Source organism: Protopterus annectens, chromosome 11.part0 (assembly GCF_019279795.1).
Source record: "Protopterus annectens isolate FY-2018-M chromosome 11.part0, PAN1.0, whole genome shotgun sequence".
NCBI lineage: Eukaryota > Metazoa > Chordata > Ceratodontiformes > Protopteridae > Protopterus > Protopterus annectens.
The window spans coordinates 1,210,347,685-1,210,364,664 of record NC_056745.1 but is presented as its reverse complement, the minus strand read 5'-3'; the positions used below and the strand labels follow the sequence as shown (position 1 = coordinate 1,210,364,664).

At 39.6% G+C, this 16,980-nt stretch overlaps 1 protein-coding gene across 1 annotated transcript in view; it reads right to left on the bottom strand.

The window, feature by feature from the left end:
* DENND6B (DENN domain containing 6B) overlaps positions 1–16,980 on the bottom strand; it is a 1,114,433-nt gene that overhangs the window by 1,028,144 nt on the left and 69,309 nt on the right. The gene's annotated exons all lie outside the window — the stretch shown is intronic.

Here is a 16,980-nt window from a genome sequence, read left to right as displayed (position 1 = left end):
AGGGGGGGGTTGGCTGCTGGCTAACCTGGCAGGGAAGCGCACTGTGACCTAGTAGAAATTATGTACTACCTTTAATTGTTACAATTGGCTGAAGCAGTACGCATACTTTCACTGAATTCCTTGCTGGGAATGACTCTCAGGGAGCAGATGGGATTTTAGTTTTTGCTTTTATTTTCCTTGCTTATGGGCTCTTGTCATGGACTTCCAATAGGGCACATTCAGGTGGTTAGAGCAGGACGGGCAGGAACACAAGTTTCATTGAATTCCTTGCTGGGAATGACTCTCAGGGAGCAGATGGGATTTTAGTTTTTGTTTTTATTTTCCTTGTTTGTGGGCTCTTGTCATGGACTTCCAGTAGGGCACATTCAGGTGGTTAGAGCAGGATGGGCAGGAACACAAGATTAGGTATGAACGCTGGAGCCAGGGATGCACAGCAGCCAGCGACAGGTCTGGAGAATCCAGCAATGACAGTGGAATTTAAAAAAAAACTTATTTTTTTAAGTTGTTGCCAAAACACACACACACACACACACACACACACACACACACACACACACACACACAGAGCACAAAAAATCCCTCAATTTCTGAATAGAAAAAAGTGCATTTCCTGGTTAGTGTTAGAAGATTTGCAGTGGTGCAAGTCCACCTGCAGCCCCCTATGTGAAGGGTACAGTTCCCACATACCCACTAAATAAAATATACCAACTCCAAGATCACACAATACTGGGGAAAGGGTAAAATTTCCTTATGTTGCTGTTTTGCAATCTGCATATGTAAGCTGTTCGTAATTAATCTCAGTTAAGAGTAATAAGCACATAGGAACATGGGGCAATATAAGCTAAGTGATCATGGAGACCACAACAGGCCAACCCCACAGTCCTTTAACACGATGCATTTTGTCACCTTTTTTGAGTGCTTAAAAGTTTCCATGTCCCAAATTTGAGCAGAAGAAACGCATGATAAACCTTGTATAATTGTATGTCTGTCTATCTCACCATCAAGACTAGCCTTAAATGGTAAACAAAAGGGGTTGTGGATTAGTGTAATGTTTAAGGGGTTTACCTTACAAACACTAGATAAAGAGTTTGATTTTCACCTTTGGTCACTGTCTGGTTATTGGCAAGGCATTTAATAGTCTGCAGATTGACTCCATAGTATTTGCCTATGAGTATACTTTACCTATAAAGTTGTACTCTGACCTGTAGTAGCAGGAATAAGCTGGAATTACATTGAGTTAAGAACCTATCTATAGCTTACCAATGTATAATACTTTTTTCCTTGAGTGATCTTATATATGTTTTTTTTTTATTATTATTCTTAAATGATATTTTTTATCTTCAACTACTTCCGTCCTTGGCTTAATATGATCTTGAATACACCTTTTGCTTCATCTCATCTTGTACTCTACAGGGTTGAGCCTGAAAATAGGCCAGTTGGATTAGTGCCCTATACTTGTCAATAAAGAATAAATAAACAGGAGATCAAATAGAAAAGGGTCTTTTATGTCTCAAAAAATAAGACACAAGTCACCTCAGAGTAGGGAGTAGGCTAACAAGTAAAATGTGAGTCATGTTATTCTATCAGGACAGTTGAGGGATTTAAGGCCTTAAATTTTCTTTTTTTTATTTTAATCTTTATTAAATCACAAATTACACAACACAGGTGAACATACATCAATGCCTTACTGTCTCTAGGCAATTCAGATCTTGTGTCTCAGCTCCACTGAATTATTTCCTTAGATAAAAAGATTTGGTCTCCATTTCTGACAAAGTATTCTGTAGCAAGTTTTTTTTTTTTAAATATGCCAAGTTGTTCAACTTCTAAAAATCATGTTTGCAATTATCACTGCCTTTCCTATCACACCCGCAGCATTTCCTGTCTACCGGAGGAAAAATTCTCTAACGTCAGTTTGCCGTATAAAAATAACTATGCAAACACTTTTAAGCAAATATCCTATACTTCCTAAACTTTGTTGTATACTTGGCTGCTATACAGATGTTACTGCATGATAGCTATAAGAATTAATCAGGGGAGGATAGAAAAAGATTGGAAAGAGAGAGACAGACTTGAAAGACAAATTTTGTTGGTTATAAATCTCTGGGGTCTTTTCAGCTAAGTTACAGGCTTGGATTTGTTGTACACACCAAAGTGGATTCTGCATTCAGTGATTGGTCTGATAAGGGAATAGTACAGTAACAGGATGACTTCTTTGGATTTTGAGGATATTCCCTTATTAATTAACTGGGCCAGATAACAGGACTTCCTAACTATAGTGGAAGAATGAAAGCCAAATGACAGAGTTACCTACATAAGAACCAAGGTCTCTTATGACCATATCTGTCTGGGGTGGAGGAGGAAGAGCACCATTTATAATATACAAGGTGAGAGGAGCTTCATTTTCCAAATGACGTTATACTGTTTTTTTTTTTTTTGTTTGTTTGTTTTTTTTACTTTTAGCTTGAGATTATTTCCAATATATGTATGTGCAAACTCCAACCATTGCTCAAACTGTTTAGTGTCAGTGGCCGACCAGAAAATATTGCCCAGCTTGCAGTCATCAGCAAACTTGGCCAACCACACTTCTGGGAGATTGCTTGAATATTTGCAAAATAAATGACAAACAGGAGAGAGCTGAGCACTGATCCTCATGGTACTTTTTTTAATGTTCAGATGGGGTACAACTTTTACAATCTGGGATTTGCTGGACAACCAATTTGCAATTCAACAGACAACACAGTGGTTTACACCAATTTTGTCTAATGTTTCAATGATATCAGCATGAGTAAACAGTGTCAAAAGCCTTGGCCAGGTCAGAAAGACTCATCCAGACTCTGCTACACTTTGCTGTGAAGGAAAGGTTAGTTTTCTTTTATTTTTTGTATTACTGTATTGCCTTTCTATATTTTGAATACTGTAGTTTGTTTTCTTTACCTTGTGTTTTGCTTGCATTCTGTTTTAACAGCATATTAAAACTTCAAAAGAGACCACAGCTCTCTCTGTTCTGAGTCAGGCAGAATTTTTTCCCGTCCTCCCACCCATTTAAGTTGTCTTGTTAAATACCACTGTCTTTCTAGTTGCCCGCCTCTTATGTTAATCTGACCATATATCTCATTTCTCTCTACTTTCACTGGCTTATGTGAGTAATCACAAAATCATCATTTTTGAAATCCCACCCCTTCAATTATTTAAATTTATTGGCCATCCTACAGTATTTCATAGTACCAAAATACAAAAGTGACCACCCCTTTCACTCCATCTTGCTGTTTTAAAAATAGTAACTCTCCACTAAACCTTAACTTTTTAAACAGGTAAAACTCAAGTTACCTACTTTCACATCTAACTTCTCTAGTGCACACTGCAGAGTGCATTCTTTTCAATCTTACCTTCAAGCATCCCTGTGATTAGCACTTTCTCTAATACCTGCTGGAAAGCACTAGGAAGCCTTAAACTCATACAAACACTGAACTCTCCTTGTTAACAAGGAGAAATTAATAGTAGGCACTAAACAGCCTATAACTGCAAAGTACCTTGCTAAGGAAACAGCTCCTATACTTTACAAAGAAAAAAAAAAAAAAAAGCCCCAAACCAGGCATGTCCAAGGGTCAGCTTCCGGTGATTTCTCCTGTCCACCTGGTGAATCTGGGCATACTGAGGCAATGCAGCAATTGCCTCATGTACACAGACAACCCTCTCCTCCTACCACCCAACACTACAATCTGTGAGAGATGCACTTACATAGCCAAAATGGAAGCAAAGCTCTATCCACCCAAGATTGTGCTAAACAGTCAAGAGGAGAAGGTTAACACCCACACTACACCTCGAGCAACACATAGCCCTTCTAAACCCGCACCACCAACACCCACATATAGCAACACTAAATCCACATATGCAGAGGCCCTTAACTGTAACCTGCCCAAGCAACAAAGACCTCTGAAGCTGAAACGCAAACAAACACCAATCACAACCAATGTGTCACATAGTTCACAGCACCAGTGTGCCACCCAGCAACAGCCCCTAAGGCAAGACAATGTACCTAACACTTTAGTCATAAGTGACTCTATAGTCCGGCACACTGATGTCCCTCTCACCAGGTTGAATAAGGAGAAAATTACAGTCAGCTGCCTGTCGGGTGCCAGGATCCGCCACATAACGCATGCACTCAAGTCACTCCACAACAAGTACAAATATGACTCTGTCATTGTCCATGTTGGAGTGAATGACTTGAGACGTACCTCCCTGGACTACATGAAAAGAGTCATGGAAGAGCTCTCGGATCATGTGGCCCAGGCAGGTATGACCCTAGCCCTGAGTAGCATCCTGCCTTCGCCCAGAATGATACCACAATATAAGGATAAAATGATTGACTTCAACAATTGGCTAAGCTTATGGTATCATTCAAAGGGGATCCAGTATCTGTCTGCCTGGGATGACATGATTGACAGACCACGATGCTTTGCCAGAGATGGTCTGCACCTGTCGCCCCTGGGATTCAGGTTACTGGTTAAGGCTCTTGCCACCCCTATAGTGCCTTTTTTAGGCAAACTTCAAAGGACAAAACCACCACCATAACAGGTACAAGCATGCAAAATCTGAAGGTAATGCTACTCAATGCTAGAAGTCTAAACCTCAAAATGCACTCTCTCGAGGCACTCCTAAAAATGGAGAACATCGATATCTGTGCAGTAACTGAGACCTGGTTCAAGGCTCCAGAGAGCACCCCTGCAATACCAGGCTACAACTCTTACCACACTTTTCGGCCACCAAACCAGGACCGAAACACTAAAGGTGGAGGAGTGTCAATATTCACCAAGGATATTCACACCACCAGGCTAGTTGGCCAACACAATGTGTCTGAAATTCTCCAAGTGCAACTAACTCTAGGTAAGACTGCAATCCAAATTGTTGCTTGCTACAGATCCCCCACCATACCCCAAGATTCTCACTACACCTTTCTAAACATACTGGAAAATATTAAGATAGAACCAAACACCCTAATACTGGGTGATTTTAACTACCCTGCCATTAACTGGGAAAACTACTCATGTCCCAACACCTTTGCAAGCGGTTCTTGGAATTCATAAATTCCAACGCCCTGGATCAACTAATCTATAGTCCCACCAGGGGCTCCAATATCCTAGACCTGGTCATTACCAACATGGGAAATCAATGCTCCATACCTATGGTCACCCCCTCATTAGTCAGGTCTGACCATAAGCTAATCACCCTTAACATCCACATCCCACCCCCACCCCCCAGTAAAGAAACCACCATAAAAAACTTCTCCAAAGCCAACTTCATGCTAAGCAAGTCAGAAGTGACAAACTTCATGACACCCATGCAGATGGGAACTGAAAGTTCAACTGCTGAATCCTACACTAAGGCACTGTACGAGCACATCCACTCATGCATGAATCGTGCCATCCCAAATAGAACCAAAATGCTCTCATCCAAAAAAAGGAAGCCAATCTGGTGGTCCCCTGCCATAAACAAACTTTACAACAAAAGGAAGAAACTTTTGCAGAAAAGAGGAAAATCCCAGGATGCAAAAAACTCCCTTACTAGCCTCAGTAAGAAACTGAGATGCCTCATAAAATCCTCCAAATCTAGTTACGAAAATAAAATTGCCAAAGATTCCAAAGACTAACCACAAAGCATTCTGTAACTATGTCAAGAATCTAAATGGCAATGCTCAGATCTGCTCTGAGCTAAAACAGAATGGCATTAAATATACTGATCCGAAGGATATTGCCAATATCCTGGCAGATCGATTCAGTGCCAACTTCACCCCCCTCTCACCCCCTAAATGGCCCATCTCAATACCGGAAGATTGCCAAATTCCAGTAATAACGGCCACACAGGTACAAAGCGCACTCTCTAAAGCCAAGAATACAGCATCCATGGGACCAGATGACATCCTGGGCTGTGTACTACATGAACTACAATATGAACTGGCACCTCACCTAAGTGTCATGTTTAATCATAGCCTCACCTCAGGTTTCGTGCCCACTGAGTGGCGCAGAGCTACAGTTATCCCAATCCACAAGGGGGGATCCACCTTGGATCCCGGAAACTACCGTCCCATCAGTCTGACAAGCCTTATCTGCAAGGCCATGGAGTGTATTATCATGGAACTTATAAACAAAGACATTGGCAACCTTCAAACACTGGACCTCACCCAGTTTGGGTTTGTGAAGGGCCAATCTTGTCTCCTGAACTGGATTGACTTCTTTGAATCAGTCTCCAGAGCCATGGACAAGGGTAAGGTGGTCCACACAGCCTATCTAGACCTTGCCAAGGCCTTTGACACCATCCCCCACTCTGGAATCATAGATAAACTTACTAAGTTGGGCATTAATCCCTATGTCACCCAATGGGTTTTTAAATGGCTTACTGATAGAACCCACAATGTAAAAGTAGCCGACTCCAAATCCAGCTCCAGACAAGTGACAAGTGGAGTACCTCAGGGTTCAGTCCTGGGGCCGCTCTTGTTTGGCATCTACTTCTCTGAAGTACAGGTCAACACTAAGGGACTCTGGCTAACAAAGTTTGCAGATGACTGCAAACTGGGAACCATTATTGAATCCCCAAATGATGTGGATACTCTACAAAAGGGCCTTACAGAAACAGATGCTTGGTGCCAGAGCCATGGGCTCAAGCTCAATGCCAAGAAATGTATTGTTATACCCTTTGGGTAAAACATGTATCAATGAATTACCATATAGGTGGCAGTACACTAAACACAGAAAGTGTGATAAGAGACTTAGGGACACAGGTGGACAGTGGTCTCACCTTCGATAACCACATCGCCACAACAGTCAGGAAATCCTTCTATGTGGCACACCTCATCACGAAGGGCTTTTCATCCAGAAAAAGGAGGTCATTGTCCCACTGTACTCATCCCTCATTAGACCCATTATAGAATACAACGCCCCATTTGGTATGTACCTCTCAAGACATCTGCAACAACTGGAAAGGCCTCAGAAATACCTCACTAAAAGAATCACAGGCCTAAAGCAGGTGCCCTACGCTGACCGCCTTAAAAAACTCCAGCTATACTCTGTCGCATATCGTCTACTCAGAGGCGATCTCTGCTTAACATACAAGGCCATGTCAAACCCAGAGCTGTTGGACATGCTACACTTAAAGAAATCCCAATCCCTCAGAGCTACACGCTCCAGGGATCTAAACCTTGTCATCACAATAAACAAAACATGCTGGAGGGATAGGTTCCTGACCCAGAGACTCCCCAGACTCTGGAATAGATTGCCCATACATGTAAAGCAGAGTGCCTCTTTGGACCTCTTCAAGAGGAACCTTGACGATTGGATGGGAGAAAAAGTCACCCCAGGGATCACGTCAGTCGCCCTGCTAGACAGGGGTCCAGGAAAGTAAATAATGTGGGAAGAAATAGCCAGGGAATTGTTATGGCTAGGCTTGTATAGGCCCTAGTGCTGATAGCCTAGTACCAACCTATGAACCTATGAACCTATGAAGATAAAGACATTCCATCAAGTGACCCTGTCCACAGCCTCTGTAACCTTTCCAAAAAAGATTATTAGGTTCAGAAAACAAGATCTGTTCTTCAGAAAACTGAACTGATTGGGGTCTAGATCAGTTAAGTTGTGTATGTCTGCACAAATGAGTTATATTATGATATACAGTCCATTGTTTTGACATAAAGCTGGTGAAACTGATCCACTTGTAATTACTCTGGTCCATAGAGGGGACATTCTTATGTAGAGGAGTCACCGTGGCTGTTCTCCAGGCATCAAGAATAAACCCTGTGGATAAAGTGAGGTTGAACAGTTTAAATAGAGGCTCGAAGACTGCATACTTGGCACTGATGACAATGCAGCTTGGCATATTGCTTGATCCCATATAAGTATTATTTTTAACCCTTGAAAGTGACATGTTCAAAAGTGATTTCAGGGAAACTAAATTTTTGAAGGATACTGGAGACAGCAATTTGGGATAAAGCTAGCACTAAATTTGTCTGCTGCTATACTGACTATATCCTTAGGAATATCATGTGTCATATTATTATGGATAAGCTTCATGTATTATTGGACAATTCTCCTTAGATTCTTGACATAACTGAAGAAAAATGTACAGCTTCCTTTTGTAACTGTAGAGACCTTAAATCCACTCTGCTTTATATTTTCTAATAATGTTCAAGTTCCTTGTTGGCATGCTTTAGTATGGTCTTTAGAGGTAGGGGATGTGGATTGCTTACAACTGTTCATTATTTTCATTATTTTGTTATACAGTTTATTAATATGGGAATTCCACTTGAAGAGTTTATTCCTGAATTTACCATTATACTTAGGGAGGGTGGATACTGACTTTTCTATACAACTTTTTAAGTGCAGGCAAATGTCAGAGAATGTCATTCAACTGGTTATAGGAGATTGTTGGGAATTTTGTCTAGGTCTTCTACAAACAAAGTCAGTGAAGGTGGTTTTATTTGGTAGCAAGGTGATACCACTAGACCTGACAGCAAGGATGACAAATATGTGAAGAGACTTAACCAAGACTGACCAGATGTGGAATGGAGGTATATGCAACAACTAGATCAACGATATTAGAGCCTTTAGTGGGTAGTTTTACAATTTACTCCAGAGTGCCAATATCAACAAAAAGTACGACTTGTTAACATATCACTTTTAGAGGTGTAAGTGTGCCAGTCAATGTGTGAGTAATTTACGTCTGTTAGCAAGAAAGTATTTGATTTTATAATTTAGCCCCTCAATGGTGTTAAGGTAACTTCCACTATTTTTTGGGACATTAGTGAGGATCCAGCAATGAATAAATAGTCATATTTATTAAGAATGATTTGGATTTCTAGGAGCTCCAAGTTACAGCCATGGATAATATAACATCAGGCAATGGTACTTCTGACAGATACTGATACTCCTCTGCAGTTATCGAAGGGCCAGAAGGCATGACATATGTTAAACCCTGGTATACAGGCAGTGTTAACATTGCACTGAAACCATTTTTCAGCAACTACAAAAATATGAATGTCCTTGAAATTGAGGGCTTCTCACTGTCTGACATCTTTCTGTCTAGACTCTTGGCACTGAGTAGTAACCATCACGATGCTGTATGAATTTGAGTTTGCTGTACTGGAATGTCCAGTTGGTGGACTCTGGCTATAAAGGCAGTATTCATTCTGCTACCGTCAGCCAAGTTATTTATCTATTACTAGTTTGACCTTTCATTTAAGTATTTTGTCTGTGTAATTAATTATTTTTCAGCTGTATATTTAATTTCTATATATCAGTATTGCTGAACTTCTTTATTTTCTTAGTAAATTCATTTTTGTGAGCTTCTGGCTTGTATTAAATCATGTATAACTTACTATTTAAGAAAAAGTTGTTATTTAGCACTACAGGTTATCAAGCTGCTGGAATCTGCTTTTAGTTGCTCAGACTGCTCTGACAATTAGTTGTGCTTATTATCATCATCTGATTATTAGACAAGAGTGGCATGGCAACTGGTTATGTCTCCAGTCCAGTCTAGGCTGGTGACAGTACTACCTTTGCCAGGACAAAACGTGGGGAAATAGAGAACTGTGTGTGTGGGTGTGTACGTAACAATTTGGCTGAAGGCAGTGATCATAGATAACCTGTAATTCACATAGGGAGTGGTAAGAAAGGAGTCTCAGGTGCTAGGTCAAAGACACAGCTCAGAAAGTGGTCAGTATGCAGTCCTCTTAGTCTGAGTGTCAATGTGGGAAAAAGATATGCAGGACAGCACTGCTTCTCTCCTGTATGCACTTGACGATAGGTTGTACTTAACAAATCAGACAGTGAAACTGATTTGTGTACATCCTTTCTACTTTAAATCAGTTAGGTGCCAGTGGTGTGGTGTGATATGACAGAGCAGCCCTCTTGGTGGTCATCAGACCTATTTATTGACAGGGGAGAAGATCCAAGGACTGCAGCACCAGTTCTTTAGATATCCAGCATTATACAGGTTAGGAGGGGTGGGATTCAAACTCCATCTGTGTGGCAACCAACTTTCATTCCATGATACCCTTAGTTATGTACACTACTTCTGACAGAATGTACACTTTAGAAATCATAGTATCATAGTAGAATACTAGGATATCGACCCAAGGAGCCTTTTTAAACCCTGACATACTTCCCGATAAAATTAGATGGGTATTGGTTCTCAAGAGTTTTATGTGGTATATATACATGGGCATAGGTGGCCAAGCACCTACAAGCTTCCTCTCTCTAATAGAAACATGGGTGCCAGACTACTACTACATTTACAGTTCACCATCCACTGATCAAAATTTTAGTTGAATAAGTGAAGAAATGAACTCTGCTTCACATGGAAGAGAAGCCTACTCCAGAGAAGGGGGAGTGGGCACTCTGAGATGCATACCTGTCCTTCTAGCATGTCCTATTTAGATTGCACACAAAGTTTAGGTACCTAGATTGAGTGTTCTTGATGCTGTTTGTTTTACTCTTGGGCAATAGCTCCATTAATCTGTCTATTGTGTGTAAAGATTACTCAATCCCTAAGAAACAAGATAATGCCAATGACAACTTTGGAATTCTGGATACAAGTATTCAGCAAACTGAGGATTCAGAGCATATAGAAGGAAATTAAAAAAGAATGGAAGAAGTTTAAAACAAATAACAAGGAAGAAAGAATGAATTTATAAATGTCTGTAAAGCAAAGAGAATACACACTAAAAAGGACACTGCGTTGTTATGTAACAAGCAGATGACAGAGAATAACATTTTTCTATCAGAAAACCTTCAGTCTTCAGAAAAAGGCATCATTTTTCCACAAGAAGAGGAGGAAAAAAGAGGCAAGAGGCAGGTAAAAAGGAACAAATCAAAACTGAACATGAAAAGACTAAAGAATATTACTGCAAGAAAAACAGGAGAAAGACATATGTTGACAACATGGCTCAAGGCATGGATATACAAAGCTAGCTGGATGAGAACTGTATGCTTGAAAATGTAATATGCATTGAAAACAGTGGGATTAATACTAAGAGTAAATGTGATGAAGCTCATTCCTTTGTAACAACTGACAGATTAGACAATACTTAATTAGAAGCTGAAGATTCTACAGATCTGGTCAGAAAAGATATTCTTGCAACTGGGGATTCAGTTATTAGAGGAAATGATACTTACATTTGCAGAGAAGATAATGAACATTAAATAGTGTTATGCTTGCCAGGAGCAAAAATAGAAGATGTGAGACAGGCCTTAGAATGCCTCAATGTAAGGAAGTACAGATCTGTTTTTATTCATGTCAGTACAAATTATCTCATCCGCAAGGACTCACAGTCCTCTCAGACAGCATAGCTTGGACAGTTAGGATGTATTTTTCACAAATCACATATAGAAAGGAGAGTCAAGTCATCATGAATTAAAAGATTTTTTGGGTAAATACCTACATGAAATAAATGTCTTGCTTAAAAAATGGAAATATGTACAGCATACAAGCCTAACTTTGGGAACACGTGTTCAAACAGTATGGCATGCATTTTTCAAGATCAGGGAAGAGAATTTTTGCAGCAGATATTTTGCAATATTTGAGAAACACAAGGCAGGATTTTTGCCAGGTCAAACATTTACAGTTCACAGATAGCAACATTTGATGCATCTCTGATGGTTGTTAATGATATGAGCATTAATGACAACTTTTTAATGGAAAATTTGATATGTTACCATAAGACTGATGTTGTTATTGTTTGTGAAACATGACTAAACAGCAATGACTGGAAACAAGTTGTGTCAAGGTTTAAATGTTTTTACTGTAACAGACATTCTAACAAAAAATTAGGTGAATGTGTTATGACAGGGATTAAAGGTACTTGGGAGACCTGCAATTATTACATATTCAGTGATAACACCAATATTACAGACTGTGTAACTGTGGCAATAAGGACAACCCTTAAACATATAACAATTGCGGAGTACACAGACCACCAAAGACAAGTGCTGATGACCTAGAGGAATTCATATATTTCTTGTATGAAACAAAAGGGAAGAATAATAGCCAGGTGTAGTACCTAGAAAATCATTGCTCTGTAGCCACTATTAAGTGGCTGAGGGCTTAAATTTCTTTGACTGCAACCCTCCCCTCCCCTAGTTAGTTCTCTCAGCACCCATGGCAATGTGCACACTTGATATAGCAATTATCTCACTACCCACTACAGACTGTTCTCGTTGAAATTACACTGCCTGAAAGACTGCTCCCTTCCAGCAACTGGAGTTCCAGGATCCCTCCACCAAACATAGCTACACCCACTACAGTCTGCTCTAGTTGAAATTACACTGCCTGAAAGACTGCTCCCTTCTAGCTACCCGAGTTCCAGGACCCCTCTACCGAACATAGCTGCATCATGGCCGAGCAATTTCTAATAGTCTACCAGTGTTCTTGCAATTTTTACTACTTATATTCTTATGCTTTAACTACTCCTGGGGTGCATACTGCCTGGGGATTTTGAATATTCACCCCCCACCTATCAACTTTATAAACATCTTGCAAGCACTCCCTGCTTGCATCATCACTTAACTTATTGCTATCATATTTCTTTCAGTAGCAAATGTTTTTCCTGCATAACTGAACCCGGTCTTATGTAGAAGCTTTACTTTATCTATACCATTAATCCCTTACATTTTCTCCTCACTTCCTTATCACTTCGAATTCTTCTTGTCTAGCTGTTCACAGTCCCTATCTTAACCTCATATTCTATAAAGATCAGCTTCTGTCCCTTTCTCTCTTCCCCTTAAGTTATATTAGTTTGCTTACACTAACAAGAGAATTTCCACCCCTCACTGATTGTTTTTTTTTTTCTATAATGCTTCACAGCTGCGACGGTGCAGCTCTGCTCCATTCATCCCTAGCTACACTCGGGCTTCACTTTGCTCACCTATCATACCCCCAATTCCTATCCATTCCCACTTACTCTACATTTAGACTCTCTAAACTCCATCTGCTCCCCATAGCTCTCAACCTCTGGACACATAAAATCTGGACAAAGCCAAAAATAATAGGGGGAGAAATCCCCAAAAATGGGGACAAATTTTAAATAGTGGTCTTATAAACTTAGAAAGTTGACAGAATGCAAGCTCTTGTGTTACCATGCATTTTCTGAAGGACATGAAGTCTGAAACTCAAATGCCTATCATTACAAAATGACTTTAGTCTTCACTTATTTGCCAAAAAAGTCATCCAGAAAACCACAAATTTTATGAGGAACAGACCAAAAATATATAAGGCAAAAATCTGGACATTCTGCAAAAAAGTTGACAGTTGAGAGGTATGTCCCCAACTCTCCCCTCCTCTTCCTGTCTACCTCATCCAATCAATGCTCACAAATCAACTCCTTTTTTTTCCTCTACCCTACTTCCTCTCTTTTTCCTACTACACACTAGCCAAACCTTTAATATATTTACACTTGTACTTTTCAGTTTCTACCATTTCTTTCCCAACTTTTATCTTACCCTCCACTAAACTCTCCCATACACAAATTCCTGTACCCTTCTACTATCCCCTTTATTTTTCTCTCTGTTCTTCCATCTTCCAACCACTTACCTCATCTACCTTCTAAATATGCCCGAAATCTGTATCTCTGTTCCCTTCCTTCTTCTATTCTCCCTACTAACCTCCTATCAGGTAAACATTTCACCCATCACTAAACCACCCACATTTTAATACTGATAAACACCACCCAGTGACACCTTCTCCTGATCTTTTTAATCTTCCTAACTTTCTCATATACAAATACAAACTCCTCAACACCCACCACTATCATATCACCTAACAAAGTTTAAATAACACTATTCAATATACACTGCCTTCTCTATCCAATTACTTTAAAAATCTCTTTATGTGTAGACAGTTATCCTATCTCTGGCCCCAATGTCTCCCCCAAACTTGATTCTAATCCTTTTCCATTTACATCTACTCATAGTATTCCATCTACTAGGATCTTAATTATTATCTCTATTAACATGTGCAGTCTACTAAACAAAATATGTGAATTTCACTCTTGGGTTGCTCTCTACTCTCCCGACATAGTAATTCTTGCAGAAACCTGTCTTAAATCCCATATTACTGACTCTGAAATACTTCCACTTGGCTATATTATTATCCGCTCTAAAGATTACCAAAAAAAGCTGGTGGTGAAGCAATACTATATTCAAACCACCTTACCTTCCCTTCTTTGCCTATAACCCCCCCATCTTTCATCCTTCTGAAACTATAATTGCCAACTGCAAACTAAACAGCCATAAAAAGCTATGCTTTATAGATCCCTCCAGGGAATAACATTCCCATTCTTGAAAATTTTCTGTGCTGGACTACCAGCTCTATTTCCAATAAAACTATAATTCTTGGTGATGTCAATATCAACTGGCATAACTTAAACTCTGACTTCCCTTCATCTATTATTTTTCACAGCTACACTATACTAATCTCCTCCTATACCCATTACAATAAATCTACAAACACAGGCAGCATCCTTGATTGGATCATAGTATGTACCACAAACCTCAAAACACACTCTGATTCCATCAGTGACCACCTCCCAACTTATGTTCAAAGTTTCCCTCCATCAAGCTAGGCAACACAAATATAAAGTATGCCGTAGTCTCACTAACTTTAGTCCTAATGTATTTAACAGCTTACTCCCCACTATAAACGGTTTCTTTATCTTTAGCCTACCAGTAGATGATGCTGTTCTCAAATTCAACTCTAGATTTCTGGATACTCTTTATAGCCTAGCTCCCCTAAGAAAAAAAGTGAAATTTCTCTATTCTACCCAAGCCCTAATGCACAAAAGGAATGCTGCATGGAAAACTTGGTTAAAATCTCAATCTCCCAGTCAGCTACAAACAACTTCAGAACTGAACAAAAAAAAAAAAAAAAAGTAAAAAAAACTACCATCTTGAACCTCAAATTCACCAAAAAAACAATCCCCCATAATTTTGGGGAACTATTAATAAGATTCTTTACCCTGGTTCTCCTAGCATACCAAACCCTTGTCCTAATGGCTCTCCCTCTGTAACTGAACTGCTACCAAGTTTAACTCTCACTTCATAGTCACCTTAACTCAAAATCAACACAATTCAAATCCTCCTCCAGCTCTCTCACCCCCTCCCAGTAATGCTACTTTTTCTCTAAAGCCTGTCCCTACCTCATTCATCAAATCTTTGCTGTATAAACTTAAGCCATGTACCGAATTGTAACAGTTTCAAAACACTACTAAATGAAAGACTCCTTAACACCTGGGTCTATTCCTGCTATAACCCTGCCTAGCATCTCCGTAACTGCATTTCACAACCTTGCCTAGACTGCCAGTAACCATTACTTCCTCTCTCCTTCCCTGTCCATTTAGATACTACCCCTCCTCATTATTCTCCTCACTTTTAAGGACTATACTGCCCTACTGCCTTCTGTCACTACTCTGTCTATTCTTCCCCTTCTCATTTTCCTTAATCACCAGAACATTACCACTACTATTCAAAAACCTTCATCTTCTTTTCTGTATCCCCTTTTCTCAATACTAAACTATAAATGCTATCCATTTACCTCATATATTTTTCTTAAATACTGTACCTAATCTATTCATCCTTCTCTATATCATCCTTTCCGCTAACTATCTGTAGCTATAAGCTGATTTGAAGTTTAACTTGTCTGTTCTCAATGTACAGTCCAGTTGCTCTTGTTTTAATTAATTCTATTGATGATGAAACTTAATTGTATTTGCAAACTCTTGTTTTATATTATTTTATTACCCTGCTAATTGATGCCAACTTCTTCACTGTATACTTATCTAATTTTTTATATAATTGGAGCTTTTCTCCCCAGGCCTCCACTAAAAATAGGCTTCTACCCAGTTGGACTTTTACCGGTCAACAAATGTCATATAAATAAATAAATAAAAATTTACCAGAAACAGACTGGAATAATACTGATTCAACAACATTAGTAAGGAAATTTTTACAAAGTATGTTCATGAACAACAATTGTTTCAGACTGTAAAAAAACTACCTGGGAATGAAACATACTAGACACTGTGTTTTTAAAGAAATTAACGTAACTTCAAGTCAAGTTTTACCACCACTGATGTGCAGTGATCATGGGGTTATTAGGGTTCATTTGTTGCTTGATTATTCTGCCAAACTGAAATCTTCAAGTAAAAAATGCCACAAGGAGGTAGAATAGGTGAAAAAGAACCAATGCTCCAAATAGCGTACCCAAGATTTATTTGACCGCTTACGTAAAACACTTCATCATCGTCTGATGAAGTGTTTTACGTAAGCGGTCAAATAAATCTTGGGTACGCTATTTGGAGCATTGGTTCTTTTTCACCTATTCTACCTCCTTGTGGCATTTTTTACTTGTTGGTTCCTACTTTGCACTTTTTTTAGTCAAACTGAAATCTTAACCAATGCACAAAAGATTAATAACAGATTAAGATCTATCCTGGGAAAACTACTGTTTGGCATCTACTTCTCAGAGGTTCAGGCAAAGACAAAAGGCCTGTGGCTGACCAAGTTTGCGGAAGACTGTAAATTGGGTGCTGTCACTGATTCCCCAAATGATGTTAACATACTGCAGGGGCTCTCACAGCACCAAGTGACTGGTGCCAAAGTCATGGCCTTAAATTAAATGCAAAAAAATGTATTATCATACCATTCGGCAAAATACGGCCCTTACTGATAACCTCATCAATGGCAACCCCCTAGGCACACAACCTGTGGTGACAGACCTGGGTATTTAGGTTGACAGCAATCTCACATTTGACCATCATGTAGCGGCAGTGGTCAGAAAGGTCTTTTACTTGGTTCGTCTCATAAGTAAGAGGACTGCATCCAGAGAAGTAGAGGTTATTACCTCTCTGTATTCCTCCCTCATTAGGCCAATAATGGAGATGTACCTCTCTAAACACCTGAACCACTTGTAAAGGCCACAGTAAGGCCTCCAACACCTGTC